Source organism: Echiichthys vipera (genome assembly GCF_963691815.1).
Source record: "Echiichthys vipera genome assembly, chromosome: 7".
In the NCBI taxonomy this organism is placed as follows: Eukaryota; Metazoa; Chordata; class Actinopteri; order Perciformes; family Trachinidae; genus Echiichthys; species Echiichthys vipera.
The window spans coordinates 18,982,875-19,001,111 of NC_139832.1; the positions used below are offsets into that span (position 1 = coordinate 18,982,875).

General features: G+C 41.9%; 1 protein-coding gene across 1 annotated transcript in view; it reads left to right on the forward strand.

The window, feature by feature from the left end:
* Positions 1 to 194: 194 nt before the first annotated feature.
* LOC310949538 (solute carrier family 45 member 3) overlaps positions 195 to 18,237 on the forward strand; it is a 37,034-nt gene continuing 18,991 nt past the window's right edge. Inside the window, exon 1 of the mRNA XM_083917014.1 lies at positions 195 to 257. The gene's annotated coding sequence lies outside the window, so the exon portion shown is untranslated. The remainder of the gene's footprint in view (positions 258 to 18,237) is intronic.

The window sequence follows — 18,237 nt, forward strand, 5'->3', positions numbered from 1 at the left end:
CTACTTATTATAGTTTCAAATCGAGTTGTTAACGTACTATCCCGCGATAAGTGCCCGTTGCGAGCTATTTTATACAGTTTATGGTTGCGCGTGACGATTTTATTTTGAAAATTGACCGGAAGTTGAGGTTGTGTCGCATCCGTCTTGACGTCATTTGTCACAGCTGGGAGTCTAGCTCTCTACAAGTGGAGCAACAGCGATACGTCGGCAGTGAGCAAGTTGCTGCACGGATTTCCCTGAGCTGCTCTTAACTTAAGGTGAAGTTGCACTAGAGAGTCCTTTACCGGAACAATACGTTTATTTTACAGATAACTGCACCTACCCAGGCTTGCTTATCGAGACACTAATGGTAGGTACATAGTTACTAAATGTGGGTTAAACTTATTCATTGTATGTGGCTGCCTGAACGGTTGACCGCGCCGTAAAACCGCAGACAACGGTTTTAGATTTCGACCCAGACGTCGGCGCGTGTGCCTGGTTGTTGTGCCTATTTCATACGACGCCAGAAACAAGATTTGGCTCCGCTTAAAAAAATGGAAGCATGCGATATTGTGTGTGTGGTTTGAGGCTGCGGGCTGAAAGGTGTATGGTTATATCCACGGTCCAGCAGCGGCAGCATGGTGCTTTCTGGAAGTTTTTTTCCACTTTGCGTCGTTGACTGCAGACTCCCCGCCTGCACACACACTGATGTGGTGCCAAGTGCCATGGTGGCAATAACTTTACAAGCTTTAAAGACCGATATAACCTCCTCTGTCTACACGAAAGCCTCCGTCTAATTAGCTGTAAACATTTGGCGCTGTGTTGGCGAGAACCCCGCTGACTGACACATGGATATGTATGTTTGTGTAAATGTGTATATGTCTGGATGGATGCGTTTCAGGACACCCTGTTTGGAAAGTTGCTCCCAAACTCATCCAGCTTGCACTGCGCAGTTTAAATGATAACGGTGATTGTTGTTGTTTTCATACGCTGGTCAAGTATTTAGTACAGGTTCGTGTCGGTGCTGGAAATCCTTGAAAACAAAAAGGCTTTAATTTAAGTGTGGTGTTTTCAAGGTTTGAAAAGTGCTTGAAAGTGCTTGATATGTGGGATGCCATACATGAAAAAACACAGAGAAAAGAAAATCTCCATATTTGAGACTGAAAGTAGCCTTTTCTGACATCTTTGCATGAAAAATTGACTTTGACGATTTACAGATTATGAAAATAGTTGGTGATTTATATTTTTGTCGAGTTTAGTTTTCCTTTCATTTGTTGACCTTATGTAGAAAGCTGTCTCAAAACATTCTGTTGATTGTTAATGGGACAATAACATCTAATTGAATGCGGAGATCAGGTGCAATAATAAGTATACTAAGTATTCTGTATAAAAATATGTAGTTTACCACAGCTGCAAGGTGCTGGAAAAGCATGAAAATGTACCTAGAAATGCTTTAAAAGTGCTTGACTTTGACTTTGGAAAAGGTGTAGGAACCCTTATAGTAGGCTCCAGTAGTCTGGGAGCCAGCTTAAGTTCAGATATGCTGATGCAGCTGTGAACACAATCCTTGGCAAATGAAACTTACTTTATTGTACTTTAATAAGAAAACATTCTTCGTGACCTTCGCATTCCTGCAGTTGATAGCCGCCCGGAAATCCCAGTTTTGGAAGTCCAGCTCCTGCTAGAACATGATGGGTTTTTGCTCAACAGGTCTTCAGCAGTGGTTGTTCAAGATGATGAATGAATCACTATTTCCAAGAGGTCTTCCTTTCAGAAGCTTGAACTTCCTTGTTACACTGATGACTCACTGACCCATCTGTTCTTTTTGCAATCCCCACTGGAAACAAGTCAGCTACCAGAAATATAGTCTTTAGTAACTGTTAAAGGTGACAGTAGAGTGATGTTTAATATCTATTTTGTGTTAAACATACCCTGTTGTGGATTACTTTAACATGTTTGCATTATGGATCCTTCTGCTTACTTTTGTCTCACTTTTTAAAGCTTCTTTCTGGTTGTAATTTCGTTATTTACATAATACAATGTCAGGAATGTAAACTGCATGTTCTACTAAGTAAACTCCTTCTCGAGCAAGCTGCAGTTAAGAGCTTAAAGTTTCCATGTTGTTGTTTTTTGTGTGAGTCTGGTTCTTTGGCTTGTATTAGACCCTTTTGAGATTCAAAGACCACATTAGGAAGGAGGAGGATCAAAAGGTTAAACAGCTCTAACCTATGACAGAGGACTTTTATTGTCACCATGACCGTGACTCTGCTGTTGCACAAAGACCTCTTTCCCCTCTCCGTGGAACACTCAAGTGTGTCATTCATTCTACGCTGGGAAATAGACTCTTCTCTTTAGCCCCGTTGGATCTGGCAGCTCTTCTTCTCTTTTCTCTTAATGCTATTTAGTTTACTTATAACAAACTTGAACCTTCCTCTCTGCAGAGCTCATATGCTCGACAGTGATAGAAATGCTTCTTCACCCAGGATGCTGTGGCTAGACCAGCTGGCTGTTCTCTTGCTGCTTTCTGACAGTCTCATATACCCCCAAGCCAAGCGCAGGATAATCGCCCACTGTCGAGGACACCAAGCTACTTAGGCAGACTGAAGGCTTTGCAGTTTTAATCAGTCGTAGGCTGTTTATCTTCAGCTCTGAGTGCTCTCCGTGCTTTCCATGCATACCTGGATTCTCAATAAATTACACTTGGCTTCTGAATAGGTTTTTTGAAGACAGGTGGTGGATTATGTGGTGGCCGCGATTTATTTTTTTTATTTTTTTTAGCTACCTCTTCCTCATGTATGGGGTGCGCCCAAAGAGCTTTTGCTGGAAGGCTTTCATACCCATTCTCTTAAGCTCTGTGTCCTCTTCAAAGCACTGTGTGCTGCTGTTGCTCTGGTATCATGTGTAGCCATGAACAATCGCAGGTATGCGATCTGTACAATGGTTGTCTCTCACATCACAAGTGCAGGAGCCACTCACTTCAGTGGGAACACGCTGTCTTGACAATCCTGTTTCTTTACATTGCTTTCAGGTTTTAACTTTCATGTCCTGATTTAGGTTCACCTGTAGTTTTTGTTGTGTACGTCATAGAAGATGTATCCTGTTGTTTCTCTGCCGTAATTGTATGCATTATATTACTTTTTTTATTTTCTGTCTGGAGGAAACCTTGTCTTCACTCAAGTCGGACCAAATTTCATGGCATTTTATGTGAACTGAGCCTTTGGCTTTATCGACAGAATCCATGCTGGCTGTTTTTGTTTCCTTTGTCTCAGTGAACTCTGCTTTAGTTAATTTGTCAGATCTGCCTGGTGTATTTTGTTGGTATCTTTAGGCAAACATTCAAACTACTTGGGCCTTGCAAATTTACTGCTGAAGTGAATGTGTCCCGCAAGCGCTAATCATAGTAAAAACAGTGAGCTCATTTGTTGAAACAGGAGGGGGGAGAAGAGAAATGGTAATGGTGAAAGAAAGTTAATGGGGAAAAAGTTTAAGATCTTTTTTCCCCCCCTGTAGGACAACAACCAGTAATCAAAAGCAACACAACACCTTCACACAGACTGGGAAAATCTTGCAAGTTGTGGAATGCACATTATTAGACCACCATAACTCACTAACAGCGGGGTAAAGGGCTGAATATTAAGCAACCTGTCTGGATCCTGGATCTCTCATCGACGGGAAGCAGAGGAGCCCAAAAGTTTCCCCAGCTCTCTGCAGGCTGCGGGGTCAAAGTCCAAACCTGGGTCCTGGGTCAGAGAATGCCCACTTATAGGATCCCCTAATGGCCCAAAGCCAAAGGAAAAGATGACAGCTACCCTACTACCCTGGAATTTCATCTCTGTGGCAATGTTATCATTCAGCGTTTCCAGTGTTTTTGCCGTTATGGCCGCTCTCTCGAGGTTGTTGCTTTTTTACCAGCCAATTTAATTTTTTTAATATCGTGACAATGATTTTGATTCAAGAGAGATATAATGTTCATTCTGATGTTTACTCTCTGCTTTTAAATATAATTTAAATATGAATATAACATACTGACTGCTTCTGTCAGGGATCCCCTCGGGATCACTCCTGGGATCATGGCTAACTTGAATCGGTGTGAGAGCATAATTAAATTTAGACATCTAGGTTATCTTTTTCCTTTTAATATCTGGTCTGATTAAATACATGAATAGTCCCTATCTTCTCTTCAGTTTTGCATGAAATCACTCAATGCCAAAGTGTGTGGGTGTGTTGGCACCGGTTCAGTTCTCTAGTGGCTTGCTTGGCCAACTGCTTTTCTCTTTAGTCCTAATTTGTTGGTCTGCATTTTTGTCTTTTTACACTTGACTGCACTATAACACAATGGGTGAAATATGGCAACTGCACTGCAGTTTCTAAAGACACAATCATTGAGTAAATGACCGGAACATATAAGTGACATTCATTTGGTATGGCTGGCAAAGGTAACTGTCTGCTGATGTTTATCTTTCTCCAGTCTGTACAACATGAGAATAACTGATGGAAGGATACTCTGTGATTTTTTTTTTTAACTTGCTTTATTCCAACAAACTGGTTCTCTCTGGAGTGTTTTCGCAGTCTGGTGTTTTTTGTATTTTTTTGCTCCAAAGAGCCTCTGACTAACGCTGGGCGTTAATTCAATATCATCATTTATTGTTTTTCAATGGAACATGATTAAATAACATATAAAGATATTGTGATACACTATTACGCAATTTAAATTGATAATCATAGCAAATTTCACACAGTCTGATCGGAAATATTTTGAGGGAATATCATTTGAAGATTACGGTTTTGTTTTTACATTACACTTTACATTACCACTCCGTTATGTTCATTTTACGCTATAGTTCTTAATTAAATGAGAAAATACTCAATACTTTTCATTTGTCAAGTATTTAAATCACACTAGAGTATACAAAAGTATGCTCTAACAGGTGGTTATGTCATTGACTATTTATTGAATTACCAGAGACATGCTATATCATAATCGAGTTATGAAATCACCTATATTGGGATAGAAGATTTCGGCAGGACTGCTCTCTCAAGACTCACCAGGAACTTCAGTTATTTCTGTCATTTTGTTCCAGTCTCCTTTTTCCTTATGTCTTCATAGTTCATGAATTGGTGTCATAAAGTTTCGGGATAGGTGCAAATTATTGTTTAGCTGCTATCCTGTCGCCCTGTCCTGACCTTGCCTCTGGTTTTTGGAAGTGTTGTTGAATGTAAGCACAGATCCTCCATTTAGAGTACTTTTCTACAACACGTTACTTGTTGCTAACAGGGCGGCACTCACTTCCTTTTTTGGTGAGAGCAAATAACAGACAGATTCTTTTTGCGTTGTTTCACTGACACTTCCTCTGCTAGGCTAATTCAATATACTGACTTTACTTAATTCTGCACATAGTTCAAGTGTGGAGGGGACTGCGTGGCATTGAAGGCAAAACAGCCTCAGGTCCAGCTCTCACAAAAGGCGGGGAACAGACAGCAAAGGAGCCTATTGCTTTTTGTAATTCCCCAGTAATGAGAAGCACTTCTTGAGTGTTTGACATGGCCGCTAAACCACAGTTGAAGTCCAGATGAGACAGGCCCTGCAGCACGGATAACACAGGCTTTTGCCTTAGACATTTTCCCATGGTGATAAGGACATGGCCAGATGTTTGCAATACATGTTCCCACTCTGTCTTTGACTGAAGTCAGAGAAGCCCCAGAGAGAGAGTAAAGTGGCAGATCTAAAAAGAGAAAATCTGGTAAGGCGTTTAGTGTGCCAATTTATGAATGACCCTGCCACTTACTGATCATTTCTTACTGAAACTACCGGGTAGACACCAAGCCAAGGAGACGGTGAAAGGTTTCTAACTTGAATCAGCCCTCTTTCAAGTTTGTCTCTGTGAATGGGAAAACGGCATATTATAGACACCACAGTGTTCTCTTTCATGTAGCAAGCTGAAAGGGATGCTATTGAGTGTTTGAAGGAGACCTTTGATATGTGAGATGCTCTGTGCCTTGTGAAAAGGATCAAGCTCATGATTTGAGTCAATATGTGTATGAGCTCTTTGATGCCTGCTCCTGCCAGTTCAATGTTTTATCAGAAATGTTTCGTACAAGAGGCTTATGGAATCAGCCACCATGGTCCATACAGCTCACATATGTGTGAAAAAGAGCCTGCACACTAACTGTACAGTACAAACACACACATACACACACAGCCACATCTAATGGAGTTGCTTTTTTCACCCTAGTTGACAGTAAACAATGTCCCATTTGTGGACTTGTTTGGGTAGTTTGATATCAAATATCCTGTCCAAGCTTTAGAAGACATGATTAAGGAAGGAAAGATTGGTCTTGACTACATGTTTCTTTTTGTTGGCAGACGTTTGTTCTTGTAGAGCTGATTATTGACATTTGTTATTTTTCCCAAACGCCCAGGGTAGCCTTCCGCCTTTCAGTCTGCATGTATGGGTTGGGCACACAAAGACAGTAACAAAGTAGACACTTCCTATTGTGTGATTGTGATTTTAATGCTGTTGTTTTTTTATGTTTTTGAAGGAAAGCCTATATTAAATATAATCACAGTGCCACTTCAGAGCACTTCATGACTGTGGGCAGGATGTTTATTAAAATGTAGCCTATTTAAATGTATTGGCACATGATTAAGCATATGTGGAGGGTCATGGTGTGTGTGAGAGTTCTTCCTGTGTATGTTACTGGTTGGAGAGGAAGAGAGAGGGGACTTAGCCCTTCTCTTCCATCCTTACCATCTGGTTTGTGTAGCATTTGACTGAGGCGTTAATCATTGTGCCCCAGGGCCACTACTGCTCTGACAACAGCTGGAAATGGGAGATGGACCTGTTGAAGTCCATCTGTCCTTAGGTCTGTCAGTCCTCCACTGCACTCTGTATTAACTGTATCCATGCAGCTGGAAGGTGCATGACCTTGGAATTTCTAGTTTCTTGAAAAACAGCTGGAGGGCCTCCCAGGGTTTAGTATTAAGATCATCATCTTACAACATCAGAAATGTGTTGTCATCGCATAATGTACCATAATAAAAACTGTCTAAAACGGGCACATTTACAGTGGTGTTAATAAATGTGCATTGTCTCTGACAGTCCCTTTCCGCACAGAGATTCAGCAATAGCACCGCAATGAAGGTCCTCTGATGTGCCAGCTTTGTTTATTCACACAGAAGCAAGCATAGGCAACATAATGCCAACCCACTGTGTGATTTCACATCGCAGCCGGCATTCTGGAGGCAAAAGAGGCTTCAGGGTCTACTGCGTGTGAGCCAAACCGCACCGTTAATCAACCACTCAAACCCTACCCGACCCACAGGCCACTTTAGCCTATGCTATATAGTAGCTGTGTGTGTGTGTGTGTGTGTGTGTGTGTGTGTGTGTGTGTAATAATGTTTCTGTAAGTTATTAAAAACTTAGGCCACCCTGAACACACTGCTTTGTCACTTTTTGATCCTCCTGTGGATCGACTCTTGCATCACTACTGCATGCCCGCCATGCCGACTTTTCCCTACACATTTATGTGTATTGTCGAAAAAAAGACTTGAAGTAAACGCTTTAGGTAAGTTTACAGCCATGAGACGCAACTGTGAGGTGAGCCTGATGGAGCTGGTGCAGACAAATGAATGAATTAAAATGGGAATATATATCTGTTGCGTTAAACAGGCAAAAGAGAAAAACGCCTGCAGTCTGGACACGGGGTAAGACTGTGTTTCTCAATGGCCGTTTAAACAATAGACATCTCTGTCTGATCCCCATGTGTGTTATTGTTTGTTCTACAAATCGTCAATGTATGTTCCTGTAAGGACACTTCTTTTCTCAGTAGAATATCACGTCCTGCAGTTAGGTTCCTTTTCAGAAAGAGATCCCCGCTGCAAGTAATGCTCTCATTTTGAAAGCAATGCAGCTATTAGTCTAGCTAAAGGATCTAGACGGAGGGATTCCAAGATGATTACCTCAGGGATTCTTTATGCAGGAATTTCTTAATATTTTATAGAATGCCATTGGGCTCTTTAGCAGAAGTGGTTTGTAATAGTTTTTGTTATTGTTCGCTCAGCAGCAAATATAATTTGTTCTTTCAACATTGGGTGGTGTTCACAGGTGTCAAGTAACAAAGTACAAATACTTTGAAACTTTTCTTAAGTAGAAATTTTGGGTATCTATACTTATACGAGTAATTATTTTTCAGACAACTTTTTAGTTGTCCGTCTCTAGCAGAGATTACACTGGCTCCTGTAGTAAAGTGCAGGCAGCCAGCATTTAGGATATATGATTCAAACTGATATTCAACACCGTACCATTCCCATAGACTGTAAAACACCGACCCTCACAGCCCGAATTTCCCTGCTCCAGATCAGCATCTAGTGTATGTGCCATAGTATTGCCGTATTGCAAGTCATGGTGCAAGTGCGGCTATCTAATTAGCATAACAGAGCTAACGTTAACACGGTGGGTTCCTAAACCATGAGAACATTCACATGTTCCTAAACCATCTGTTTGTACAGTTGATCGAACAGTTAACTATCTTGTCACTGATGGAAACACCACAACATGAATGATCACAGTCCAGGTCAAGATGACGGAGTTAGTGTGCTAATCCTGACAACTAGCCTCCAAGGGGAATTGAGGGCCAGTGGCTAGCTGTCACACAAAGAGACCACACTCCTAATTATTCATAAACTTTAATCTTAAATAAAAACTAGCCTGGCACAAAACAATTCACCCTCCTAAGTGTGGTCATGGAGATATGACCTTAACATATTTGTAACAGGCCTTAGATAAGTTTAAGTATGCTGTGAAAGACAGCCTGTTTAACATGAAATTGCTCTATTGTGCATACTAGTCCTACTGGACACTCTGAGAACTGCAGTTTTGGGCACTTCCGTATTGGATCAACCAGGTAGTTGCTGTGGTGGGGGCTCTGTACCAAAACCCGGTTCTAAATTTGCCCCTGGGCAAGATTTTAAAATACTGTAGTATCGCTAGGCTCTGACGTGATAGTTTCTGCTCAACAGTCCTTACAAACCTCCTGAACAGACTCTGTGTCAGTCAGAGCCCCGTCCTCCTGTGCAGGGGGCGGGGCAGGGTCTCACTCTCTCACACACAGCGCTAGAGATGGAGAGACCTACGCGGTCTAAAGTGAGGCTTTATTTCACTAAAAGTGACGCAAAAAGTAATGCTACTAAGTGCAACAAAGGTTTTGCATGTAAGGGGACACGAGCAGCCTCTCTAAAACATCTAAAAGTGCATAATATTCAGACGGATGAATGCAGTGTTTTGACAGCCTAACTTACAACTCCCCATCCACCTCAGGTATGTTAAGTTATGCTAGCAGTATATTATGCTAGTTTTTATACAGTCTATGGTCAGAGCCCATTATAAAAACACGGGAGTAATGAGATGCCCAATACTTTTACACTTTTACTTGGGTAAAAAGCTTGAGTTGATACTTCTACAGAAGTATTTTTAAACCCTAGTATCTATACTTCTACTTAAGTAATGAATTTGAGTACTTATGACACCTCTGTGTTGTTAATGGGCTAACTGGCGGTCTTCCGGTCACCCTTTTTTGAATGATTAATACAGGCTACTGCTGCCTTCTGGTATGGAGAGCGTGTATGCTGCAGTCTTCGTGGTTGGAGTGCAACTAGTTCTTTGGTTTATCTGGGTCTTTACATTTAAGAGCAGTTAAAGAGGAAAGCAACATTTGTTTTTGGAAAGACATTTATAAGCTCAATATAATGTTGCATGAGTTGTTGTTGTTAGAGGAGGAATTGTATAAGTAATTTTTGAATGAGATCAGATGTTTTTGGCACCTCTGTTGTGGACTTGGGTGTTTGTGTGTTTTTTTAAATCCAATATTAACAAAGCATGTGATAATGGAGTGGCGCACTCATATCACAATGGAAACTGCAGTCTTTGGGGAAAACCCTGCATTTCTTACCGACACGTCAAATTTTTATTAAGGAGTTTAAAAAGTGTCACGTGACACTCCTGAAATTCGGTACTTGGGGAAAACCCTACAGACTTAAGCTAACTTTGTTGCTTTGAGTTGATCTTTTCTTTTCAGGCGCAGGAACAAACGTGTAAATACGGTCTTGTGCAACTTATGATTGATCCTAAAGGGGATGTAACCTGTGGGCCTCTTGGGTGCAGCTTTATGGGTCAATTCAACATTTCATAATTTAATTTTCTTAATTTATGAAATTGAGGCAGCTGTGACGGTTCTGTGGTGGCGTGCAACATATGGCTCTGTGTAAGTAAAACACTGATAAGATTCTTGAGCCTTGAGGGACTATATAGAATAGTGTCCTGGAGAATGTTAACTGTCTGGTGCTCTTAGCTGGTCATTGAAATGGTGCTTATCCTGAATACACTTAATGTTAAAAGCTATCGGGTATGTATAGAAGCTCTGTGTTTAAGCATCAGCGTCACGTATTTACTTAAAGGTTAATTTGCTGTTGAAGCACACAATGAGTGATTGATCCTTCCCATCCCATCCTTCGTGCTATGCATAATGTGGGTGATATTTCGGTTTTATTGGGTCCCTGCTGCTATGCCAAGTAGTGACCCTTGAGTTCTATTTCTGAGACACTGTTTTGGTTTCCTTGGTTTTATCAAAGCAGAGAGCAGTGTGTTGTAGCTTATTATGGGCACATTGGGTTTGGCCAGCACTGAAGCCGAGTTTGCGGAAAAGGCTACCATGGAATTAAAACCATCTTTGCCTGCCCAGAGTGCTTATGCATCTTCAGCCAAAGTCAAGCACAGGCTCGATGTTAACGATAGAAACACTGTAGCACAAGAGATTGAAGATGTGTAAGGGTTTGGTGCAGTATCATTTTGTGAAGCATCAGAGCCATTTGTAGAAAGAGCTGTCAGCTAGTTGGGGTGAAAGTAAGTGTCTGGTATGTGTGGAACTTGAGGTTTTGGGCAGTTTTTGCTGGGGCCTCCATTTTTTTTTCACCGTATACCTCATTATTCTTCCTTCCATGCAGTTCTCCTGGACCGACACAATGAAAAGCTTTTTTGGGCACTTTCCAGCTCCAGTGCATTATTAGCCTACTAGGAGGGTGTGTGCTTGAGATGTACATATTTGTTCTTTGGGTGTGTGATTGCATACCATTGAGATAATATACTTTCGCAAACTACTTTAAAGGAAGGGCATTACTAGTTTTGTGTGCTTGTTATGTTCCAGATTTCTGTGAACAAAAGATTTGTTAGGGGTAAAAAATACTGGCTAAGTGAGGACACAGAGGTCCAAGCTGAGTTAGTGAGGCCCAGCCTTACTCCAAAATGGGATTTTCAGAATTCTCTTAATTCCAGGCAAGCCGTTCCTGTTGCAGAGGGGAAGTGCTGCCAGCAGCCGTACTCTGTCTTCATATTGATCTGCCTCTCTGCTCCAGAAATGGGGATTCCTTAAAGCCAGCAGTACTCTAATGACATTACTCACAACACCCCCCCCCCCCCCCCCCACCCCATTTTAGAGCAACCTTCGCTCCACTTTTTTTTCTCTTTCCTCTCAGTGTTATCTAATTAAAAGCTTTTCTATAGAGGGTTGGTCTTGGCCTCCAGGCGTCGGGTACGGAGACGGCAGACAGCCGGGGGTTGAGTGATGGTTTGTGTGTGCGTGTGAGCAATTGTGGGTGTGTGTCTGTACGTGTGTGCTTGTACGTGTCTACTCAAATGGGCTTATTGCTGGCTGAGCTGGTGAACCAGGAAAAGGGTTAAAGCAGTCCATGGACAAGCGGTCATGCAGGAGTATGAGCTTAACTAAGACTGGGCTGCAGGAGGGGAAGTAATGAGAGAGGGAGTGAGAGCTGCCCCTACCCTGATAGGCAGCTGAACATGATACTAGGTCAGGGGGTATAATACAGAACTTTTAGGGAGTGGTTATAGATAGTGAGAGAGAAGGGACAGGGGAGTGGCCTCATTGTGGGGTTGTTAGATGATATCAATTCATTCTTTGTTTCCTAACCGCCTGTTGTACTCCCATTTTACAACACAGGTGAGTATGTGTATGTATTTCTCTGTATTATATTTCAGGTAAAGGTTTTAGCTTTGGTCTGAATTGTGTCTACTGGATAAAATCTTGAGGGTAAAACAGAAACAGACAGTGACAGGATTCTTCAAGTGCTTTGGGATTTTCCCAATTCCCACCTTACCCAGAAGAGAGGGAGGGAGGGAGAATAATAGGAGGGATGCGAAAGGAGGTGGGCTAAATAAGAGAGGAGGGAACAGGGGACACAAAAAGAAGCAGGGTAAAAAAAGAGTCAGACTCTTGAGTTGAAGCAGGTGGTCAAAAGAGTCAGTGCAGATATGCTCTGCAAGTGAGTAGAGTGTGTTGGATAAAGAGTGTGAGCCTTTAAAATAGATTAGATGCTCAATTTTCAGCAATGCAAGTCTGTAGATGGATCTTTGAGCTTCGCTTCTTTGGCTGGTGAGTATCCTCTTGCCAGATAACTCCACTTCTTTGTGGCTCATCATGTTATTTTGCTTTTATCGCACTTTCTTTTAATTCAATTACTTTTTACATTTCCTTCCCTTGATATGTACAAGACCAAAGGTGCTAATAGTTAATGTACAGGATAGAATCAACAGAATTAAATTATTGTTTGGCATGACAAATGGCATTTTCTAGTCAATGCATTTGGGATTTTTAGCTGCTGTCATTCAGCCAAGCATGATGGATTTCTCCTGAATGCGATGAGCTCATTGTAGCATGTGAAATTAACTGTATCTCCATATTTTCATTGTTAATGGTTGTGAAAGGCCAGCTGTATCTTTTTTTGTAGAAAGTGACCTGGAAACTATAGAAACTGACCTTATTATTGCTACCAGAATATATATGTTATTCTTTATTATTATTTTAACATAAGAATAGGCTGAAACATCGGCTGACAGTAACTGAGTTAGTTTGATTATAAAGAAGAATTTTTAAAAAAACATGCCAACACAACATGCCATTGCATTTTTGTCTGCATCTTTATAAATAGGATTTCATGTTACAACATAGTGTTGACCACAAATCTAACACCAATTAAGTGGTTGTTGATTAAACCGAAATAAAATAGTGACTGCTTAACTAAATGTAAACACACCTGATCTCGGTTGAATGAAACTCATTAGCGTTTTCATTACCTCTTATTAGTCCTTTCACCTTGTCACAATAGGTTTTCAGTGACTGGAAAGCCACAGTCTGCAGGGAGGCACGTTATCAGCCACATTGACTCACAAGAGGCTACACGGCCAAACTCTGCTGCACTCCATTGTTGTGCTATTTGCATGGGCCCGTATGATAACGGTTCCCTCCCTGAGCCGTATCTGGCTTCATTCTCTTGTGTGGACAGTGGCACAGGCTTCCCTTAGTTCACCCTGTGACACACGCACCCTAATCCTACACCAGGGCAGCCCAACCTAGCCTGCATTCCTCTCATATTCACCTGATAAGTGAGACTGTTTGATAATAGATAGATTTTCCCCTACACCAATAAATTATCCTATATACATCCTTCTACTAAAATAGATGTTGAAGACACTGATGGCATTGCTCTCTCAGGAGCCATGAACTATTAGTTTCTTGTCATCTTTTTAAACTTAAGGGACTCATTCTGAGTCATCGGCCTAATTAGGTGCAGAGATGGAAAGAGCGCTTCACATTTTGGCACTACATAGAGTGTCGTTAGACCCTCCAGAAATACGACATGGTTGTCTTTCCGGCTCAATTATAAGACGTATGTCCTTCTATCCTATCTTCTCCAGGAAGCCCTACTTTAAAATAACTGGCGGCAGGTTGACTTTTCATTGAACTAGGCAGCACAGTACAGGAGGAGAATATTAGCAGCATGCTGGCGCTGTCTTTGAAACGTTAGGTTGGTCACATGATTTGTGGTGAAAGGCAGGGTCAAGGGTCACAGTGACGGATGTGGGCTTAAGATTACAGGCTGGGGGGAGGGTCAGGGTTGCCTTTCATGTGAGCGGAGACAGAACACAAATCAAACACTAAACTTTTTATTGTAGTAGGTTAAACAAGTTCCGTGTTATTATCTAGTTGTGCGTATCAGAAGAAAACTGTGTTTGGAAGAATGATGCCAGCGGCCTGATGGTGGCCTCTTCTGGTTGACAGGTCATGGAAAGCAGTAGAGCACCTGGTAGAGATTAATGTAGGAGAGAAAGAGCTGGAAAAGCACTAAAATGTCTAAATATTGCTGTAAAGCAGTTTGGCCGCTAGTTTTTCAACATCACAATAGTAACTATGAAGGAAAATATGGATGAGAGGCATTTTAGATAATTTTGACGATATATATTTATTATACCCCATCCCTAATAGGACACAGTCAATGCAAAGACTAGAATAGACATTTATACGTAGATGCCGCATTGACTGTGTTGTCCCGTTGCTAGGATACCTCAGTGCGTCCACCATATTGGATGTGGCAGGTCTGCCTTGTAAACCAATAAAGGTAGACGTTTTCTGAATAAAAAGCATTAAAGTTTACGTTTAACTGATTTCAAAGTATTGTTTTCATGATTTATGATGATTATGATTCATATTAATTTAAGTACTAATAATGAAAATCATTTGACAATAATGTAAAAATAAGACGCTGCAACCGGCATTAAGATAAAAATTACCAGTATAATTAATACTAAACACAACAAAGTTTTGCAAAGTTCACAATCTCTTTATTTGTCACTATTAAACATGCTGTGGTGGCAATTCCTGTTGAATAACTTTCAAAGTCAAAGCTTGTTTTTCTGTAAGTTTAATTGGCCATCTGCAAAGGGACTCAGTGGTTTAGTAAATTTTTGTTAGTCAGCTGGTGAAGGCAGGTTATCCAGCCGCTGTCACTCGGCTCAGTAGCTGCTGACAGACAGCAGAGAACAAACTTTTCAGGTTGGAGGACCGCTTTCCTGCCGACACTGAGCCGTAGATCAACGTCGCCGCCATACCTGATGTGGCAAGCACGAAAGAGGAAGAGACCGGTTTGGTCTCTGCTGTCTGTCAGCAGCTCCTGAGCCGAGTGCCAGTGGCTGGGTAACCTGCCTTCACCAGCTGACTGACAGAAATTTAGTAAACCAAAATAGTCTTCAAGTCAGCTCCATGGGAAGAAACCCACAGTTTTTAATTGATTCATTGACTTTTTTTCGCTGCCCAGTACAATGTGAGGGGACGCCTGTAGTGACGCAGGCACACACAGACTGAGCTGATCAGTCAATGTAGATACGGTTGATATGTTCAAAACCCTTATACAGTGGGTGTGGGTTGATATATTTAATAAAATGGATATGTATCTGTTCTGTGAGCTGAGCGAGTGGCATTTGTCACAACACTTCTAAACACGCTCTCTGTGTGGAGCATAGACTGCATGTCGACAGGCAGGGGTGGCCCGGGTACTATGCAAAGACACCTGCAGCATCGCCTCAGCTCTCTGCTAAAATCAACCGCACATGTAAAGAAAATACTGAAAGTTAAAAATAGTGTCAAAATCTCGGCTCATTCTCGTGAGCTGAGTGTCTCGTCACACCCCTAGTAAGTATATATTCTCACACATACTTTCCTTATTACACAGAAACATACAACCATACACTTTACGGATTCAAGTTTCTCTCTTACGAACTAAGACGTTAGCTTAATTGCCTTGTTAACTTATCCAAATCTGACTTAGTCTTTCCACTGTTCCTACAATCATCAACTCGGGTAATTCAAAGAGAAGATGTGTAAATATGTTGGCTCTCAGTGTTGTTTTTTCCAACCTGTCTCCCCACACCTTAAACAGCTGTCTCACTGCGGAGAAGTGGCTCGTTCTTTTGAGGAAGACCTTTAAATTAGCAAAATAAAATAGCTTTTTTTATGGGGGCGAAAAATTCCCCCCAAAAAACAACAGCGAACACATATGCTAATGCATATTTGGTACATTGGTTGTTGGTAAATGCAGACAAACAGCCTAGCAGTTGAATTTGCACAAACATTTCAAGTGGGACAAGAAACTCAAAGTTTACAAATGAAAGTCTGTCAGTCCAAGTATAAGATGTACAGGTCTGTTTAATAAGAGTTTTGTTGTTCCTCAGTTCTGACATCAGGCATTTATCACTGAGGAAATGTGTCCTCAGTGTTTAGGAACCTGTCTGGGGCCCTCTGAGCGTTGCATCGTTCCCATGACCTCCAAGACAAAGCCAAGTTGGCAATGTTCACAAATGCCGAGGTAGTGATATTATGGCAGCATTGTAAGCAGAGCACTTTTCATTAGGGGTTGCTCCATCTTACCTTGTTTGTGTTATCCAGAGAGCAGAGAAGGAGACGCACAGAGAAAGGTTTGCAGGAAACCAGCCAGCTGGTCTTGCTGTCCCTTCATGCAAGCTCCATTAATGTGCAGGAACTCAAAAGGAAGGATGGCCACAGTGCTGCAGCCATTCAGCTTGAGCCAAACACAAAACCAGACCCTCCTGCTGAGGTTTCTGCAGCCATAGCCTCGGCTGTGCTTGTGGTTCTGATGTCATCTTAGAGCAATTCCTTCCCCTCTTTTCTTTCAAACTCTCCAAGAGACCCCCCACTACCCTGCCCACCCAACCCACACATGCACACTTTCCATATCCTACCATCTATACGAACACTGCATTAATAAAAGACTTGGAAATGGGCTTAATACCTCACTATATCGCATTACTCTCCCTGGCACAATGTATACAAAGCCCGTTTTGTATTGTAAGAATACTGCTCAGAGTCATTAAGACCGATTTTTGGAGGGCCTGCAGCTGAATAGGGCATGGTAATGGAGCAGTGGGAGAGCTGACAAAAGCTGCCCACCACCACCACCACCCCTCCTCTCACCAGCCTGTGAGATTGTAGTGGTAAAACATGTAAGGTGACAAGGAGAGCTGTTTTGTCTAACAGTGTGTGTCTGCGTCTGTGTCTCCAAGGCTATGGGAAGACGATGAAGGGCATGACTGGAATACATTTTGGACACAGAGGTGTCATTAAGTGAGTGATGTAATGACCGTGTGGGTGTGTGTGTGCATTTGTGTCTTTCTCTCTTCCCTCCCTAAAATGCAAGCTTGAGAGATCTGTTCTTTGTGCCAATGCTGCAATCACTGAAATGGCTTAAGAGCACCATATTTAAAACAAATAAATTGAATTATTTTTATGTTTGACTTTGAGGTGGATAAATGGACTGATAAATGCGTGTCTGCACTACTCTCGCTAGTTCAACCTAACCCTGCCAGCGTCTTTCAGTTCTTCCATCCTCCTCCCTCTTCTTTTTCCGTACTCTGACTTGCCACCGCCACTCTGGTCAAGACTTAAGCAACCATTCAATTTACAAAAACCTGGAATCTGACTTGCAATCGAGTGGGCGGACAGACAAGCCGCAGCCGCTTGGGTAGACAAATCAGATTTCCCTATTCTTGCCACCGGGGGCCTTTCTGTTTTCAGTGAGAACATTTGACAGAGAGTCAGCTGGGGCTGCAATAGAAAGCATTCACAGTGAGATTCAGAGCCATGAAGGCGTAACAGTCGTGGGCAAAATATGTAAAAAAGGGTGCTCCTTAAAATGCAGGTCAGCGACCAAGCTGACCTCAGGGGTTGAGGAAGGATAAGGATGAAATGCAGAAGGAAGAATGTACATATATACACACAGAGAATATGTTGGTAGGGGGTTGTAGTGGTCTGACAGGCCGAGGGGGCAAAGGCTGGTCCCCTGATGGGTGTCTTTCAGTGTGCCCAGGCTGGTTGGGAATGGGATCTGATGGGTGTGAAATGGTCCTCTCTCTCAGTGACCCAGGCCCCTGCTAGGTCCAGCCTGCTAACACTGTCGCTTTGTCCTTCAGATTCTCAAAGAGCCTGTATATCAAAGGACTCACGATAACTGCACTGAATGAATGCTGTAGGAACTCTGATGGCATCATTGATGGCATTCAGTTAACTTGTTTGGCTATTACGATGTGAAAGGCACAAGAAGTTTTAGATGGGCATTGTAAGTCTGTATTGCTGATTTGTACAAAAATATGACATTTACGGACATGACACTGCTGACTGCATGATGGGAACTACTTGTTGTAACAAGCCACTTTATTTTCTTGAGAAAACAGTTAATCTATTTTGTCTCTTTATCAGCATGTTCAGTATGTTACCTAACACAAGATACATTTCCTTAGATGTGAATGTGATACGTCTCACTTAGTGATCTGAGCACATTTCTGTGATTAACCACGTCTTGTTGGAGATGATGACATCCATTTTGTTTGCTGAGAGCGAACA